The 15,930-nt window shown below is 41.4% G+C and overlaps 1 long non-coding RNA gene across 2 annotated transcripts; it reads right to left on the bottom strand.

Annotated features, from left to right (window-relative positions):
• Window positions 1-1,681: 1,681 nt before the first annotated feature.
• On the bottom strand, window positions 1,682-15,588 carry LOC119169779 (uncharacterized). Of its 2 annotated transcripts, none has more exons than XR_012894246.1 (4): window positions 15,503-15,588; window positions 14,926-15,004; window positions 9,917-10,116; window positions 1,682-2,324 (listed from the first exon to the last, which is right to left on the bottom strand). It is a non-coding gene; the product is annotated as an uncharacterized LOC119169779 (long non-coding RNA). The 2 variants fall into 2 exon arrangements; XR_012894245.1 differs by having other exon boundaries at window positions 1,684-2,324; window positions 9,921-10,116.
• Between the last annotated feature and the right edge of the window lie 342 nt (window positions 15,589-15,930).

Here is a 15,930-nt window from a genome sequence, read left to right as displayed (position 1 = left end):
GTAACATTGATATGCAGATGCAGGTGGTTAAGCACATGTAGCGATGTGGGAGCACATGCGCGATACACTGTTTCAACGTTTATTTAGGCGAAGATAGCACAGGATTTATTGCAATGCCTATAATAAATTTCCAACAGCAATGAAAATGATTCAGGTGATTGTACACTGACAACGTCGTTGGGCAAGTCGTTCCACATCTCTGTAGCTACGGGAAAAAAAAGAATGCTTCAACGTGTTACAACGTGACAGGAATGGGCGTATGCATTTGTCATTGTTAGTTCTACTGGATCGACGGTGCGGAGCTTTAAGGTAATCATCCTTATTTAAGTTTACCAGGTTGTTTGAAAGAAGAAAAAGAAATTTCAGCCTGACTAATCGTCTTCGGCTAGCAAGAATTGCGACACGTGCTTGCAAACGCAGCGCGGAAACACTCTCCCGCCTGGCATAGTTTGAAAAAATAAACTTAAGAGCCCGGTTTTGAATCTTTTCTAATGCATCAATCATGTTCTTTTGGCGCGGGTTCCAAACTATAGCTGCATATTCCAGAATGAGTCTAATGAGCGACTTGTACGCTGTTAGTTTAACTTGAGGGGAAGTTCCGGTTAGTTTCCGCCTTAAAAACCCTACTGAAAAATCCTGTACAGATAGGACCCGTATCATACGATGTTATTGGATACAGGGATTATGGGCCATATGGGGGATACAGGGATTACGGGCCATATGGGGGATACAGGGCTTATGGGGCATATGGGGTATATGGGCCATACAGGAGTTAAGGGTTCGTGGGTAATATAGGTGATAGGGGCCCGAGGAATTCTCCGGTCCTGCTGAAAATCATAATATAGTGCAAAAAAGAGAGAACAGTCACACAAAACCACACACCATATAATTTTAAGCAAGCATAAACTAGCCCAAAAACAAGCCCTTCTGCAGAACAACCCCAGTTACTTCGGGCAAGTAGTAAGGGTCATAAGTAATGTTTGTCTAAGCATGGTAATAAGGATATATACCAGTTTATAGTGTAAAAAATATGAATATGCCACAACGGGCAATTTAATGGTGCTTCGAAAGTACAGTAGACTAAACGGGTGGAAGTGTTGTATGTAGTGTAGTGTCGGGACATTTGAGAAAAACAAGACAAATATTTTTGCATCCTCGAATTTATTTATATGATTACTATAACTTACTAAATTATTTACTTATTTGTTTAACTGTCAGTTAAAACATAAAGCAAAATACCATAAAGAGTACTGACACAAAATTTTGTGGCTAATATAGCCTGCGACATTGATTCCCTTGAACGTACATATATCTACAAATTGGATGAACACTTATAGCTCAGACGGCCAATTATATGAATATTAAAGTTTGCGTGCCTGATCCAGTGCTATATGCCGCATCTCGCATCATTGAATCACTGAAAGTGACCTGAAGCTGAGTCCCAACTTCCAGGTGCCACCATTGTTGCTGAGCTCAGAGTTGGCACAGCTACATTATTGACATCATAGTCGTTATTGCCTTTTGGCCACACTTGTGCTAGCAGGCTACTATTCAGTGACTGCTGTGTTCATGCCTAATGTAAACATGTGGAATGTGAGGATGCCTCAAGAAAATCTTTGCACCCGAACGAGAACGATCAACTTGACGACAACGACATTGTGCTGCATATGCAACAGCAAAACAATGTGAGCACATAACGCAGGCAGCACAGAAGTGCGTCAGTGTTCTGTGTGTAAGAAGGAAGAAGAACAATACGCCATGGTGGGCCATCTCTTAAGCCAGAAGCGCCGAGCGGGAGCTGTTTGCCCCTGCGCCTTGATTACTGTGTCGGTTGTCACCGTCCACTTTCAATATTGATAGACCTGCTGCGCAAGTGCTACTTACACTTGGAAGCCCCGTTTTATGTGTACCATTTAGCACACTAGTTGGCATTTGTTGCATTCCGTGGCTCGTGTTCTTAGAGCTGTGCCAAGCTAAAACTAGTCTGTAATAAACAGACAGCAATTGTCCATCTGTCCCATGCTGCAGCAAGCAATCCACCACATTGTGACTAATAGGCTGTCAACAATGTTAATATTGCAAAACAAAAATTTGCGTCAGTACCTCTTTAAGCAATAATCACTAGCCACAACCTCCAAATTTCTCGCTGTCAGAGCCCCGTTCAGGGGCACTTGTTTGTCCTCTTGATGCACAAATACTCCAATGCCGGGCTACTATGAGGCTCTTGTTCTGAAGCTGAAGGACACTCCACAGGAGCTTTGTAGCCTCCTTGCATTACGACCGCAGCCAAGCCCACTGCTCCTTCTTCTGCCTCTCAAATGAACCTGCAGGGGAAAAATGTCTCTGTGATCCTTTTTTCTTGTGTGTGGGAGTTAACATCGTTACACTCACCCTCAAATTGTTGCTTTAACACTTAAAACTTACTAGCATAACTACTTCAAAAAATGAAGTTTCAATAGTGAAAATTGATCCACGAGGTTTCACAATTTTAAATTCAAACAGCTAAATAGAAGGTCTCACAGAAGAATATGCGTGGAGCTCTAGGCACGTGCATGAGTTGTGATCTGTGGCCTTAGCACAGCATTTAGAAGGGCACATGTCTTTTCTACTGAGAACGAAAAATGGGGTAAAAATTTGAAGTAAACAATAAGTAGGGGTACGCAAATATTCATAATTTTGAATATCTTTTGAATAATATTTGCTGTTTGATTCAATTCGTACGGCAAATTTTGCTATTTGAACTATTATAACTTACCAGAGACAAAAAATAGGGTCAATGTCTGACTGAAAGGGACCCTCCAAATTTTTAATATGTTTCACCTCATCACACTCGTATTGCATGAAAGCTGCATTTCTGGCTCTGCTACGGTCGCAAATGTACTGACTCTAGAAAAGGCTGATTCTAACAAGGAGAAGATAGGTGTGGCAGAGACAAGGGCTTACTTATACTGCTTTTTGACCTGAAATTTGATCAACTCTTTGGCTGCATGAATTCGTCCATATGAACACATCTGTGCATATATAAATTCAATTGTGCATTGCCTTATTCTTTATAAGGCAACTACGAAACGCTACCCTACCAACACTTATCAATTTTGCGAAAGGGAAGACTTTCATCTCATAAGAATAAACTTTGGAAGCCTCTCCAACTTTTTCTAGAATTTCACATGAAGTATTTGAAAAAATTCTAGAAGTATTCGAGAAATTTCAGAAAAATATTCAATTTGCACACACACTTCAATATTAGAATTCACTTTGGCACACATACTATAAAGTTCAAGAGAAGTGGGAAAACCAGAAATAGTTGAACATTTTATCGCACACTCCTGCCACAGAGAATTATTCTTCTTGTTCTTCAAGCACTTTGATGATGTTGAAGCAGGCACAACCATATAAAGCATAGCCAATTAAGGGCACACTTGCACCAGAGCGACCTTTTCCTCCTGTTCTTTGAGTGCCTTGACGGTAACATTTAATGTCCAGCAATTTAAGGGCCTCGATCATCTACTGTCATCACTTAAATCTTTTGCAAATTGTTCTTATAAAGTGTAGCAGATGGCAGATATACAGGAATTAGGCATGCTAAAATGGGCATTTCTTTCACAAATTCAGTATAGTAAACACAACACTCTCCATGAAGCAGTTTAAGTGGCCCAGCAACCCTTTTCGAGCATGTTCAGAAAATGCTGCCGAGGGTAGTCGAGGCACCTGAGAGCATGTGAGACAAACATGATGGGGCAACACGCAGCCTGTAATTCATAATTTATTATCAGTCACCTGAAAAACGCTATTTCCCCTAAACAAATAAGGCTCCAAATTCAACTGACTGCGCTTCAAGTGCAATGTGTACAACCGCAACCGGAGGCTGCCTTATGCCCATGCACATGTTCGTGATTACACTGAGAAGAAGCCCCATGTTTGAAGAAAAAAAAGGGGGGGGGGATAAAAGAGCTCAACTTCAGGACGCACGTTGATAAATAGGCATAGCTTCTGGTACCCCAGTCATCCCCTCCTGCGTGGCTTTGAGTGAGCTCACTCGAACGAAAGGTGAAAGAAAGCACGTAAAGTATGTGACGAATTCCTGTAGCTCCGCTAGTATTTCGCAGATTGCAAAATTTTTTGCAACAGTCGATTTAGGATGAATTAAGTTTCTCTAATGAAGACATTTGATGATTACTTGGAAAGGCTTTTCAGGGCTTCTTCATTACAAGGCAATGCGAACATGTGCCTGTAACTTGAAGGTAGGAACTCTTCAACCTGATATGGTTTTGTTATGGCACAACGTAGTCATTACAATTCCAGCTTCCAGTTTTAAATTTAGTCGACCTGTTCCAAAACTTTACCCACTGTACAAACCACACCTTTATATCAGTAAATTATCCAAAAATAAAGAAAATACAATTATTATGTGAGCAAATACAGTACATGGATATAAAAAAGATAAGTGCAAGCTGCAGGAGTGTAAATGGCATATTCAGGCTGTATGAGGAATGTCGTGGAACTGGTAGAGATGAGTATTAATGCATCAACAGCAAACAAAAATTTAAAAAAAAAAGCAAAGCTGCCCACTTTGTTATTTATGAGGGCCAGAACTGTAAGCGGCAGTCCCCCCCCTGGGTGCTGCCCCCCAAAAAGCAAAAAAAAGTGGATAGTTAAGTCAGCCATAAAATAAGGTGCTTCCACACAAGCATGCAACCACAGCTGACACAAATGAGCACTTAAACAGCATTAAAAATGAAGCCCCCAAGCATAGCCCCTAATGAGCCCTTTGCAGCTACACGAGCTATCAACAGCTGTTTCACTGAAGCATGCATGCTCCTGCACCCTCCTCTGAAAGAAGGCACCGCGCAATAGCCAGCATGCTTCACACCAAATGCTGGTGCAAAAGCCGCCCAAAAAAAATGAGAACTCAGGACACAATGTCATGTAGAAGCTGCTACAGTGCTATGAAAAAAGCATGCAAGAAACTTATTCATTTCAAGGCTTTGCCTTTGTTTTGCTATGCATGGATGAGTCATGTCAATATTCCTCGAACCAGGGTGCAAATGGCAACTATTGGCACCCTTGTTCAAGAATCATAGCAATTGAGAATCGAGATTAGCAGTAACCTCTTTTGGATTCAATCTCACCTAACTCTACAAAACAAAACGCTGGTTAAAGCAAATGTGAGTGCTCCCAAGAGTGAAGGGTTTTTGTGCTGTTAGTGACCAATGACCAAGTCTGGTGAGTCAACTTACGCGTACGTTAAAATATGATTATCTTTTTCACCTATAGTTTCAGTGCTCCATAAAAGCAATATATTGCATAATAGGTGCTCCAGCTGGCACCTTGCAGTGTCTCGTGGCAGTGTAGCGGCCTCCCTCCACATGAAATCGCGCCTTGAGCTCTCAGTTTTCACAGCTCACACATATCTCAATGCACAAGCATTTGTGCACCGACTCAATATTTATAGCTGAGAGGCCAGAACTACAAGAGGGGGGGGGGGAGTCGAGGTTCCTTGACATGCCTTCCTGTGAATTTCTTCCCGGGACATTCTCATAAAATATCTGAGGTGCCATCTCTTTGAATAGAGATTACCTTACTGGGTTGCAGTCACTATATAAAAGTCTGAGATTGAAAGGTTGTAACTGGAGCACCAATTATGCAACACATTGCTGTTAAGGAGCATTGAAACCATGCGTGGAAAAGATCATCAACTGGAGCACCAATTATGCAACACATTGCTGTTAAGGAGCATTGAAATCATGTGTGGAAAAGATCATCATATTTTAACGGACTCGGAAGTCTACTCACCAGACTTGTCAGACTTGCAATGAGCAGCGAGTCCGAGTCCACTAGTAAGGCCTAAGGAAAAAATATATTTCATGAGTGAGTGTGAATGATTCGCAGATTTCTTTTCAACCTATGCAGGGTGCTGCTCAATATAAGCACGCAGAGACAGGGTAAATGCAGAAGTGGTTCAGCTGGTAAGGCAATGTGTTATGATATAGAAGAGTTCTTCGGTTGTCCAGAGAAGTGTTACATTATTAAGTAGTACCATCGATCATCTTACATCGCTGCCGAGAAAAACACTGACCAGAAAAATTTGAAACAATGCAGTGTGATGTTTTGCATACAAAACAGCTCCTAATAGCACCTTAATAGGGCATCAGTCAGTCGGTCTATGATGAAGATTTTATAGATGATGCTGTGCAGTCACTGAGGAGGTGTTTTGAAAGAGAGTCTCGACACTGAGGAGTAACAAGTATTCACCGACTGCAGCAGGGGAGCTCCTGGTCAATACTGCAGTCTGCATGGAGGGACTAGTCGGGCTGGTGATGAAATCATTGCTTGAAGGATTGAATATTCTGGAGTGCCTGAGTTTCATGCTTGCGATGAGTAATACTTGATGATTGTCTCACCATCATTGTTAAACCCACTTGAGTTGTCCAGTGATTTAACTAGCCATTCATTTAGAATAAAATATTGCAATGGCAATTATATGGACACTTTCAACAGCTGCTACCATTGAACATAAGGGCGCAGTTATGAGTGCTGGTGCGTGCTATTTGGATAAATATCACTACACGGCTTGTTTACGTGGTGTGCTCTCAGCACTTTCTATTCATTGAGACTACCGACAGCACAAAAACCCACTCACTCTCAGCAGCACTGACATTGACTTTAACCAGTGTTTCGTTTTGTGAAATGGAATCTGAAGAGTTAAGTGCTAATCTTTGTATAGCATTCCCATTTGCTCCTATTTCCTTCATTGCTTCGTGCTTGTAACAAAACTCTGAGCTAAGACTTTATCTTTGGACCCCAACCAGCATTTGCTGGCGTGCTAAAACAGGGGTACAACAGCCGAAATAGCATTTGGAGCAATTTTTGGAGCAGCAAAATGTTACTTTTGGAGCACTAAATTCCAAGTTCGGAGCTGGTTATGGAAAAAAAGAACATGCATTTTTATCATGACATAGCGAATTTGGAGCACTATAAAAAAAGGTGGCTTACATTTAGAGAAAAAACATGTATAAACAATTCAACATAACGTAAAATATGTAGTGTGAGCAGACTAATTACTACTATTTCAATGAAGTTAGTATTTTGAACCACCTCGCTAAGGAACCAATGATAAAGTCCATATTAGCGTTTACTGCACCTGTTAAATCAATTGACAAACTCTGAGAATTTCAATATCAATCTGCCGATATTGTGAGCTTGAAATTTGGAAGATTCGTAAAAACGAGAAGTAGAGGTGGTGAAAAAAAAAAATTGGCGCACAATTTAGTTTATTTCTGTAGAGAAGCATAAATGTCACACACTGCTTCAAATTATTAACAGTAGCTTATTTATACGTCAGTAATTATACTGGTACTCAGAATTTAATGGTGTACAAACGCATGAGTAACTGAGCAAGATGTGAAGTGTCCCAGTATCGCGAACAGCCCCTTGTAAATCTCAACACGCTTTTTCACAGGCACCGGTCTAGTGCGGCAAAGGTGACTCAAGCAGCTTTAGAACGAAAGTCAACAAATTTTCTTACCGCTCCCCACCTCCCTCCCACCCACCCTTTTCAGCATGGGGCTATGTGCCGCTTCGGCTACCTTGCAAGACGAGTTTGACCAGATAAAGTAACAACGGCGCACGCCCGTTGCCCCGGCGACGGTACTAGATATCTATCGCCAAGATCGTGGCAAGGACGCAGCTTCCAGCCAAAATTTGTTATTTGCCAGTGCTAAGGTAATCAACACCGGCATTTACAGCACGTCGAAGCCTTATTAAGCCATATCCGCGTTTCTGGCAAGAGAACTTACATTTTCCGCAAAGGGTTGGTGCAACACATTTTTGTTTTAAAGTTCTGCCATCCCGCCGATACGTATCTTTTGTGGTCAGCGGACCGATAGACATGCAGTGTTGTTACTTTATCAGGTCGATCACGTCTCACGAGCATAGGGTGGGTGGCTAGATTATTTTAGGTAATTCTAGGCAGTTTACTTCGGGTTTGCGCGCTTTTAGTGATGGTGCAAAGCTGCAGGTGGCCGACATGGCCTGCATTGCTCACCGCAATTAGTACACCTGAAAAAAAATTGAGGCTGGCTGGGCATTTTGGCGCAGCGTGGTGAAATTTTAACAATTTCACGGGTTTGGCCCAGCTCGGTGCAACAATCGGGAATTGTATCAAATTGGCGCGATTGGCACAGCTGCTGCACCCCTGCTAAAAGGGCCTGATGTTAAACTGTTCAAGCTTTAGCAGTGCATTTTGGGGGATGTTAAGTCAGCCATTGGAGTCTACCCGGTCACTGCCTCCAATTAAGGGGTAGCGACAATAACTTTTCTGCTCTATGTATCTACTTTGCCATTATTGAATATGACAGCTCTGCGGGTGTATGTAAACACTGCCTTACTTCAGAGCACTGTGTTGATTAGAGAAGACCGGCAAGTCCCAGACTTCCACGTATTTTTTACCCTATTGTAATCATTTTTGAGCATGTAATGATAGCAACCAGAAGTTTATACTAATTTGTTCAGAGCCTTGCGTTCTATTGACCGAACCAAAGTATGGTTTTCTTTATTTAAAAAATTGCATTTTTTTGCTCCTGTACATGGTTTTGGACATTTTGCACACTTTCTTTAAGATCAAATGAAAGTTCTAAAGGATCAAGTTCAGTTCAGTACACCACCATGTGTTGCTTGAGTACGTGCACAAACAATCAGCATGACATCTTTTGCCATTTTAAAATTATCATACTAACATAACAAAAAATGCCATTTCAAGAAGATGGAGTTCTACTTATGCAATAAAAATTGCACATTTTTTTTTCTGTGCTGACTTATTCTTTTACTGTGCCACCTTATCTATTTCACTGTGTCTGACTTCGGTAAATGCTTAAACAACACTAGTTGGACAGCCTTTTCTTTTTGCTGAAAAATGCTAAACTTCATGCTTTTCGTCAATTTAGAAAAAAAATAAGCTACAAATATACCAGATATAAAAGGGCCATTTGCTTTCAGGTCGCTTTTTTCAGTTGATTAAAAAAAGATACGCAGGATGAGGACAATACTATAATATCTCAAGCAAGCGCCCCCACATAAGCAAGTTCCATCCTCTCTCTTTCAAGATATTTAAAACATGTACGAACAACTGAGCAAGCACTCCCCCCCCCCCTCCCCCGCCTTTTTGCCATTTCTGTAGTTTCCTTCACTTCCTTTATTTAGAAGCGCAACGAGGTTGCAGAATCATAGTGAATTCATGCATATTTATTAAAGTGTATCAGTTTCGTTGGAAGCACATGCGACTTTTTCACCATAATCTTGATTTTTTGATGCAAGACCGAGCAAGAACCCCCCCTCCAATTCTCGTCACCTTCACCATAGTGGGAGCACTCGCTCAGGATTGCACGGTACACGAAAATTGTAGAAAAAGAATCTGTTTTCATATCTAGTAAACAATGAAAAAGTACTTTCGTCTAACGTTTGCTTACCCTGCTTCCTTCATACACAAAATTAATAACATAACCCTTACAAATATTATTTAGTTCTGTAGCAAGGGAATATGCTGCCCGCTGATATTGTGAACTGCTCTTTTGTCAAATTTATGAACAGAATTCAGAACTTATGTGAACACCTGTATACTATACAATGTGCATATTTCTTGCTCTTACTTGCTTTGTACATAAGTTCGATTTATTTTCCTCACATTTTTGTGTATTCAAGTTCAACCCATTCCTGCATTGGCCCGAAAAGGGGCCTGCAATATTGTAAAATAAAATAAAAATAAGCTACTTTGAAATTCACATAAACTTGGTTCCCTGCACTGACAGACACACGTAGTTTCAACCCTGTTAGAGAAGCATGAAGTTGGCAGACTTGTCAATTACTCTGCCCATTGAAAACATCAGTGCTATTGAAAGCTAAATTTCTTAACAGTACACACTTGCCTGACAGCTTCTTCTTGAAGCATGTGAAGCCCTGTCAAGGTGAGGCATCATTGGGAAGGACTGTGGTAGCGGCTCAGAAGTTGTAATACTGGTTGTGATGCAGCAATGGCTGAAGTGAAATATAGGTCGTGGTGGTGGTAGCAGCAGCTGCAGTGTTTCTGCCGAAGGTGCCTGACCTGGAGGATATCACTGAAACCTAAGGGGTGACAGATAATAGGCATTAAGAAATCATGAAAAAGAATGTTCACTACATTATAGAAATTTGCAACTTAGAGTAATGGACAGCTGAGCTTGTTGGTAGAGATTTATGTTGGACTTCTGTGAACATAATAAGTGAGAAGCCTAGCATGTAAAGGGTGTGTCGTGGGTAGTACCTACATTCACAACATAGCTCAGGGTTTAAAGAGAGTGATAAACAGATACAACATAAATGCATTATGGCCACCAATAGACTAGGTACTAGGCGAGATATAATGTCATGCTGAAAAACATCGAGAGGGGACAAGAAGCTGGACTCACATTTGTTTCGTAAACACAACAAAAATTTTGTTGATTACCATACAGGCGTAAAGTAACATGTTCCTTTTAGCTTTGGCCATACCTACATAGGGAAGATGGGCCAGTCGCAGAAGGCAGAATATAGATAAATGAAAAAGAAGAGAGCGCGAACTACAGGCTCACCGAAAATTCTATCTTTAAATTGTCGAAGGTGTGTTGAAAGCACAGGCCGACCATAAAAAAATGTGAAGCTCACTCAATCGCAAAATGTATTTGCACATATGGCTCATTCAGATTCTCATTTATGGCCCAATCCGAGTTTGAGTGACTCGGCTTGTGAGGGAGTTTGCCGACCTATGGCTGAGAGGGGTTCTGAATTCTGCCATTCCTTTCCTCCAAAGCCTCTATTTGTTGCTCAATCCACTCGTTCCATTGTAAAAATTTTCTCTTTCTGGAGGAGGCTCAATCAAACAACTTTCTAATTGCCAGAGCCATCCTACAGGGCTCTTTTTCTTTCTTGAATCGCTGCCTTCTGCAACTTTTTTTTTTTTGGAGGGGGGGGGGGTCTTGGGAGTGTATATAAAATCTAAAATATTACCACTCAGTAGAGACGCTCTAAATGCCATAAAATCCAGAGTAAGCACTCCTAACAGAGCAAGCACCTCCCTACTTTCTTGCTAAATAGAGGTGCTAAATAAGTAGCCTCTTCTCCTCTACCACCATCTTCACTGTTTTCATTTGCCGAGTGAATGCGAAATAAAGCCGTGGATGCATGGGCATTCAAGAAAGTGCTTAAGTAGACGCACAGAGGTGCATTTTTTATTCTCAGTGATTCTTCCACTTCCACGTTAAATATTGACCGATGACTGAGCAAGAGCCTACTCTTCAAACCTTGTCGAATTATCATTCACTCTCCAGGAGCACTTGCTGAGAATTTTTCGATAAACACAACATACTACAAAGTCTGTACTTTCCAGTTACACGTACCTCAAGACTAGAGTTGCAGTAAGCCATGAATATTCACTTGAATATCATACTGTCTGCTGTGTTGCTGACCGCAACAGCTGCATGTGCTCCTTAATTTATAACTATGCAATAATTGCACATCATATTTGTAAACTGATGTTTATGCAGTGATTTAGCCACATGAATTTATGCAAATCATTACAAAATTAACTGCTTCATGAACGTAACAAACATAGAGTCAGCATGAGTATAACTTGAGAAGCTTGCTTTGGCGTGTTGACACTCCGGAGATACATTTCAGCTCATAAAATACAATGCCTATATTTTTCAAAGTCAAACTGGCCTCCGAATAAAAAGCAATTAAAATTTCATGATGCAACGCATATGTGTTGTACGATTTCTTTAGTGTGCCTGTCTATCTTATGAGGTCACAGCTTTCAGTTCTTGACGCAAAACCCATGTAAGCATGCCTCGGATAAGTGTGAAATGTGTGCTAGAATTCTATTTCAGGGTGCTGAGCAGTGCAGTGCAGCTGAAATTCATCGAATATTGAGCAATGTGTACAGCACCACTTTCAATACATGACAGCAAGGCACTGCAATAGTGTAGGAAATTAGAAGCATGATGTACAATATTTACAATGCAAACTGACTGGGAATGAAGCAAGTGTAAAACTATGATTTTGTTGACTGAACGGATCAGATAATTCGGTAAAATCATGGGGTCAGAATTTTTGGGCTGAGTAATTCATTTCCCAAAATATTGCAGTCAGCTCAATACAGCACAGATGGTATACCATGGTTGGACACAGAGTGAGACTCTAGTGCTGCAAACTGCGTGCAGTCAGTTCCTAAAATGCTGACTGGTCATGAAAACAAAACGATAAACGGGTGCCATTTTGACATTTCTCTGGCACTACCATGATGTACTCCAGAACTGAAGGTGCAATACAAACAGAAGCATTCCGATGAGCGCAAAGAAATTCAAGTGAACCTTCTCCAAGAAGAAGTGCATGGCTGCTGTGTTTGGGGAGATAAATGGTGGTGTTTCCTTGATAAAATAGGTGAGGCTTAAACCCACAAAGACTCATGAGATTTGCCATCTGCATCGGCTCCTAGTTAAAGATATTCGTGACACGCTGTTTCGCTGGCCACGCTTTTGGAGACGTAGACAGGGCTTTTATTTCAATTGTGTTGAAATCTAGTCATTTGCACAATCATAGTCGGCTGTGTAGCTGTCGAAAATAGTGCCAAACGGAAAAAATGTTCAGATTCCCTTGGAACAAAGATAGAAAATTGAAGGAAATTTTGTGGAGAGACATGGTGAGTGGTATATGTCTACCGTAAGGTCAGTAATATTTATCGACAATCCTGCATGGATGGTTTCGTTTGACACATTCGGTATTTATGTACAGGCGCTCCAAGCAAAGATCCATGGCAGGTTGACTACGTGCCATCAACATATTGGCACGTCGAAAGAGAATCTAAGGCGCCAGGACTGAAGTACAAAAGTCGTTTGGATGTGTAGTTTTCATCAGCACAACCACAATCACTATCTACACAGCTACGACAAGCATACGGCATTTGTTTTAAAATGCACGGCCGCTATGCAACGTGCAACCAGCTCTGAGCTTGATACAGAAAACAGCAAGACAGAGCAGCCAACAGCCGCACGTTATCATGCCAGGGGTGACACCGTGGAATCCACGGCACCAATTGCAGTGATGTATACACAATTAGTAGTGGTTAAGAAGGCGACGATTTCGTACCAGTTGGAAAAAATGATGTGTCAGTAATGCTATGTAGACAAGAAAGGGCGCTCCACTATTCTATATATAGAACAGGTATACAATGTGTTGCTAGTGATTTCAACTGTTCCTCCAAGCATTCATTACGTAGTAAATTTATTCATACCTGATCTGGTGCACATGCGAGCAGGACAGGTAACAAGGCTTAACAAACACGGTGCCTGACTGTGAGGTGAGCATCGCCTATACCAGCTTGTTCACAAAAACGATGCAATGCCGAAACGCCTAAGAAGCTCGACTTTACTAAATAAAAGTCGATGTCATTCATGAACATTTGAACATTTTACCAGGCCGTCACCGCTGAACACGTAGTTTTAGTAACATATGATACTCATTGCACATGGTGAACGTTGATACAAGATACTATATATCCAACAATCTGAGACAGCGACAGAGTGTTTCAATTGCAAATGCAAAAACAGCTGAGCGCCCTCACTGAGGCAAACACGCAAAAATAAGCACATTAGTCGGTGATGTGCATTATTATGCAAGTGTAAAATTAGTTGAAAGACGTGACAACCAAGGCCACGCCACTTAAAAGAAAACACATAATTGTGATAGCACATAGAGTCGGTTGTTTGCCACTTCAAATGAAAATATTATTTGGCAATCACAGCACATGCTTCTCTTTTGTGGTCAGTCGTAGGTGCGGCCATGCTATTGTGTGCTAGAAATTTGCAGCATATGCGTCGGGTTACCATGAAGAAAGCGAGTGACACGGATAAACGCCAATACTCAAGGAGTGATGCAGCACGCAGAGAGCCATTGAAATGGTAGCTGGTGCAGGTGGCATGAATCCCATGAGCCTTTGCAAGTTTATGCCTCACTTATTCATGAGACATGGCATGACCCTCACTGCAGTATTGTAGGTCTAACTCTCAAATGTCTACAGAGCGCAATTAAGAATAAGCAAAGAGAGACATAAGACACTGTCTTTTTTATTTTTTCATGACAACAAGGGGCCACAGAGGAAGCAGCGGGAAGTTCAGTCGCCCAACACCATACAGACTCAACTTAGCTATCTCTGATTGCCATATTTTTGCTAACATGAAATGCTGGCTAGGAGGCCTGTGCTTTCACCCAGTCCTGTTCTTCGCTCTGCTGCTTGATGCAGACTCGCTTACTGAACTTCTAGGCGGAGAGTAAAGGAAGTTGCAAGGCAGACAGTTCTGATGAAGCCCTTGATCAACATTTGTTGTGCTGAATACTAAATCACTGAGACTCTTACATTACTAAGTCAAAAGTGTGGTTGCTAACTATTAGTGCTGTTCTTTTTCTTTGTAAGAATCATCCCGGCAAAACTGACGTATTTACGTGTGGTGCCAGTATTGTTACTAATTATTTCTGTACCATTCTCCTTTCTTGTAATTCCACTGCAGCTTGGGCTATGCTAGGCTGCAGTATTGTGAATAAATAAATTAATGAGTTGATGCTACACTGTCAAATGTCTGAATCAAAATGGCAAATATGTACAGATGTAGCTGGTATATGTACCTAAACCTTTCAAATTAAGCAGTCTTCATTTTCGCTCTGGTTACTACTTCACGACCGAACAGAACTTGAAAAAAAAAATTGCAACATAGAATGAGTGACCCTTGCCTAGCCAAGTAGCACAAATGTACATGAATGAGCGACTATTGTATAGACGTGCGGCTTGTGAAAGCAACCAGGACATTGGAAGTTAGCATTTTGTATATGTTGTTAAAATAAGTTTTACTATTAAACCACATTTACCTTCCAAGTTCTGACGTTCTTTTCACAGTCACTCTGGTAGAAAAGATTGTGTTGCACGGCGAGTCGTTTTTTTCTCCATCTGCACGAGGTCAGTAAAAATAGTTTAATCAGAGAACACATAAAGTTGGAGAGCAGGCTACTATAAATAACCACACAAATGAAAACGTAGAATGTGTGACTATTACATGCGAACAATAAATAAATGCAATGTAGTGCAGGTTTGCCATCAGGAATAGCGACGTCGACTTGTTCATATATTAATAACTCTACCAGTGTCACACCAGACATTTCCAGCCCCATCAGGGCCGACCCGAATGCGGTTTTTGATCGCGATCAACAGTGCCAGCTACAACTTAGGTCACTGTGCAGCCGCACATAATACATTTTGATCCAGATCGGTCATGATTGCGATCGAAAGATCCCATGGGACACATGCCAACATACACAACACACGGATAAAATGTGCCACATAAAAAAATAAAACACACACGCACTCAAACATGTTTTCGTTGTGCCCTCCTTTGTTCGCCTAAACGCACGCCAGCGAAAACGTCATGGAAAATAAAATGACACTCACCTCAAAGAAGGTGGACATCCCTGTAATAGCAGCTCTTCTTGATGTCCTTACCCGGCTCACTTTGCCGATAATGGCCTTTTTTGCCATATCGGGCACGCTCAGCGATATGAAGCACTGCTCGAGGTTGTCCACAACGGCGCGGTAACCGTCTCCGCAAATGACGAACGTGACTTTTGGTGCACCCCGCATTTCAAATAACTTTTCACGGTTTTACTGAACCACATCTGTTTCACACCTGCCGCACAGTTCGAAGAGGCATAGAGGCTGCACACAGGAAACGTTTAAATCCGGTAGCACAAGACAAGCAACAAACCCCTTCGCACAACCTGCAAGCGCCATATTAACGACGAATGACTCCGAAATGGGCTTGTCTTGGCCGCTTGTCGTTAACCGACTCTCCCGCAGTTACAATGAAAAAAAAAAAAAAA

Source organism: Rhipicephalus microplus, chromosome 1 (genome assembly GCF_043290135.1).
Source record: "Rhipicephalus microplus isolate Deutch F79 chromosome 1, USDA_Rmic, whole genome shotgun sequence".
NCBI lineage: Eukaryota > Metazoa > Arthropoda > Arachnida > Ixodida > Ixodidae > Rhipicephalus > Rhipicephalus microplus.
This window is presented reverse-complemented; position numbering and strand designations above follow the sequence as displayed.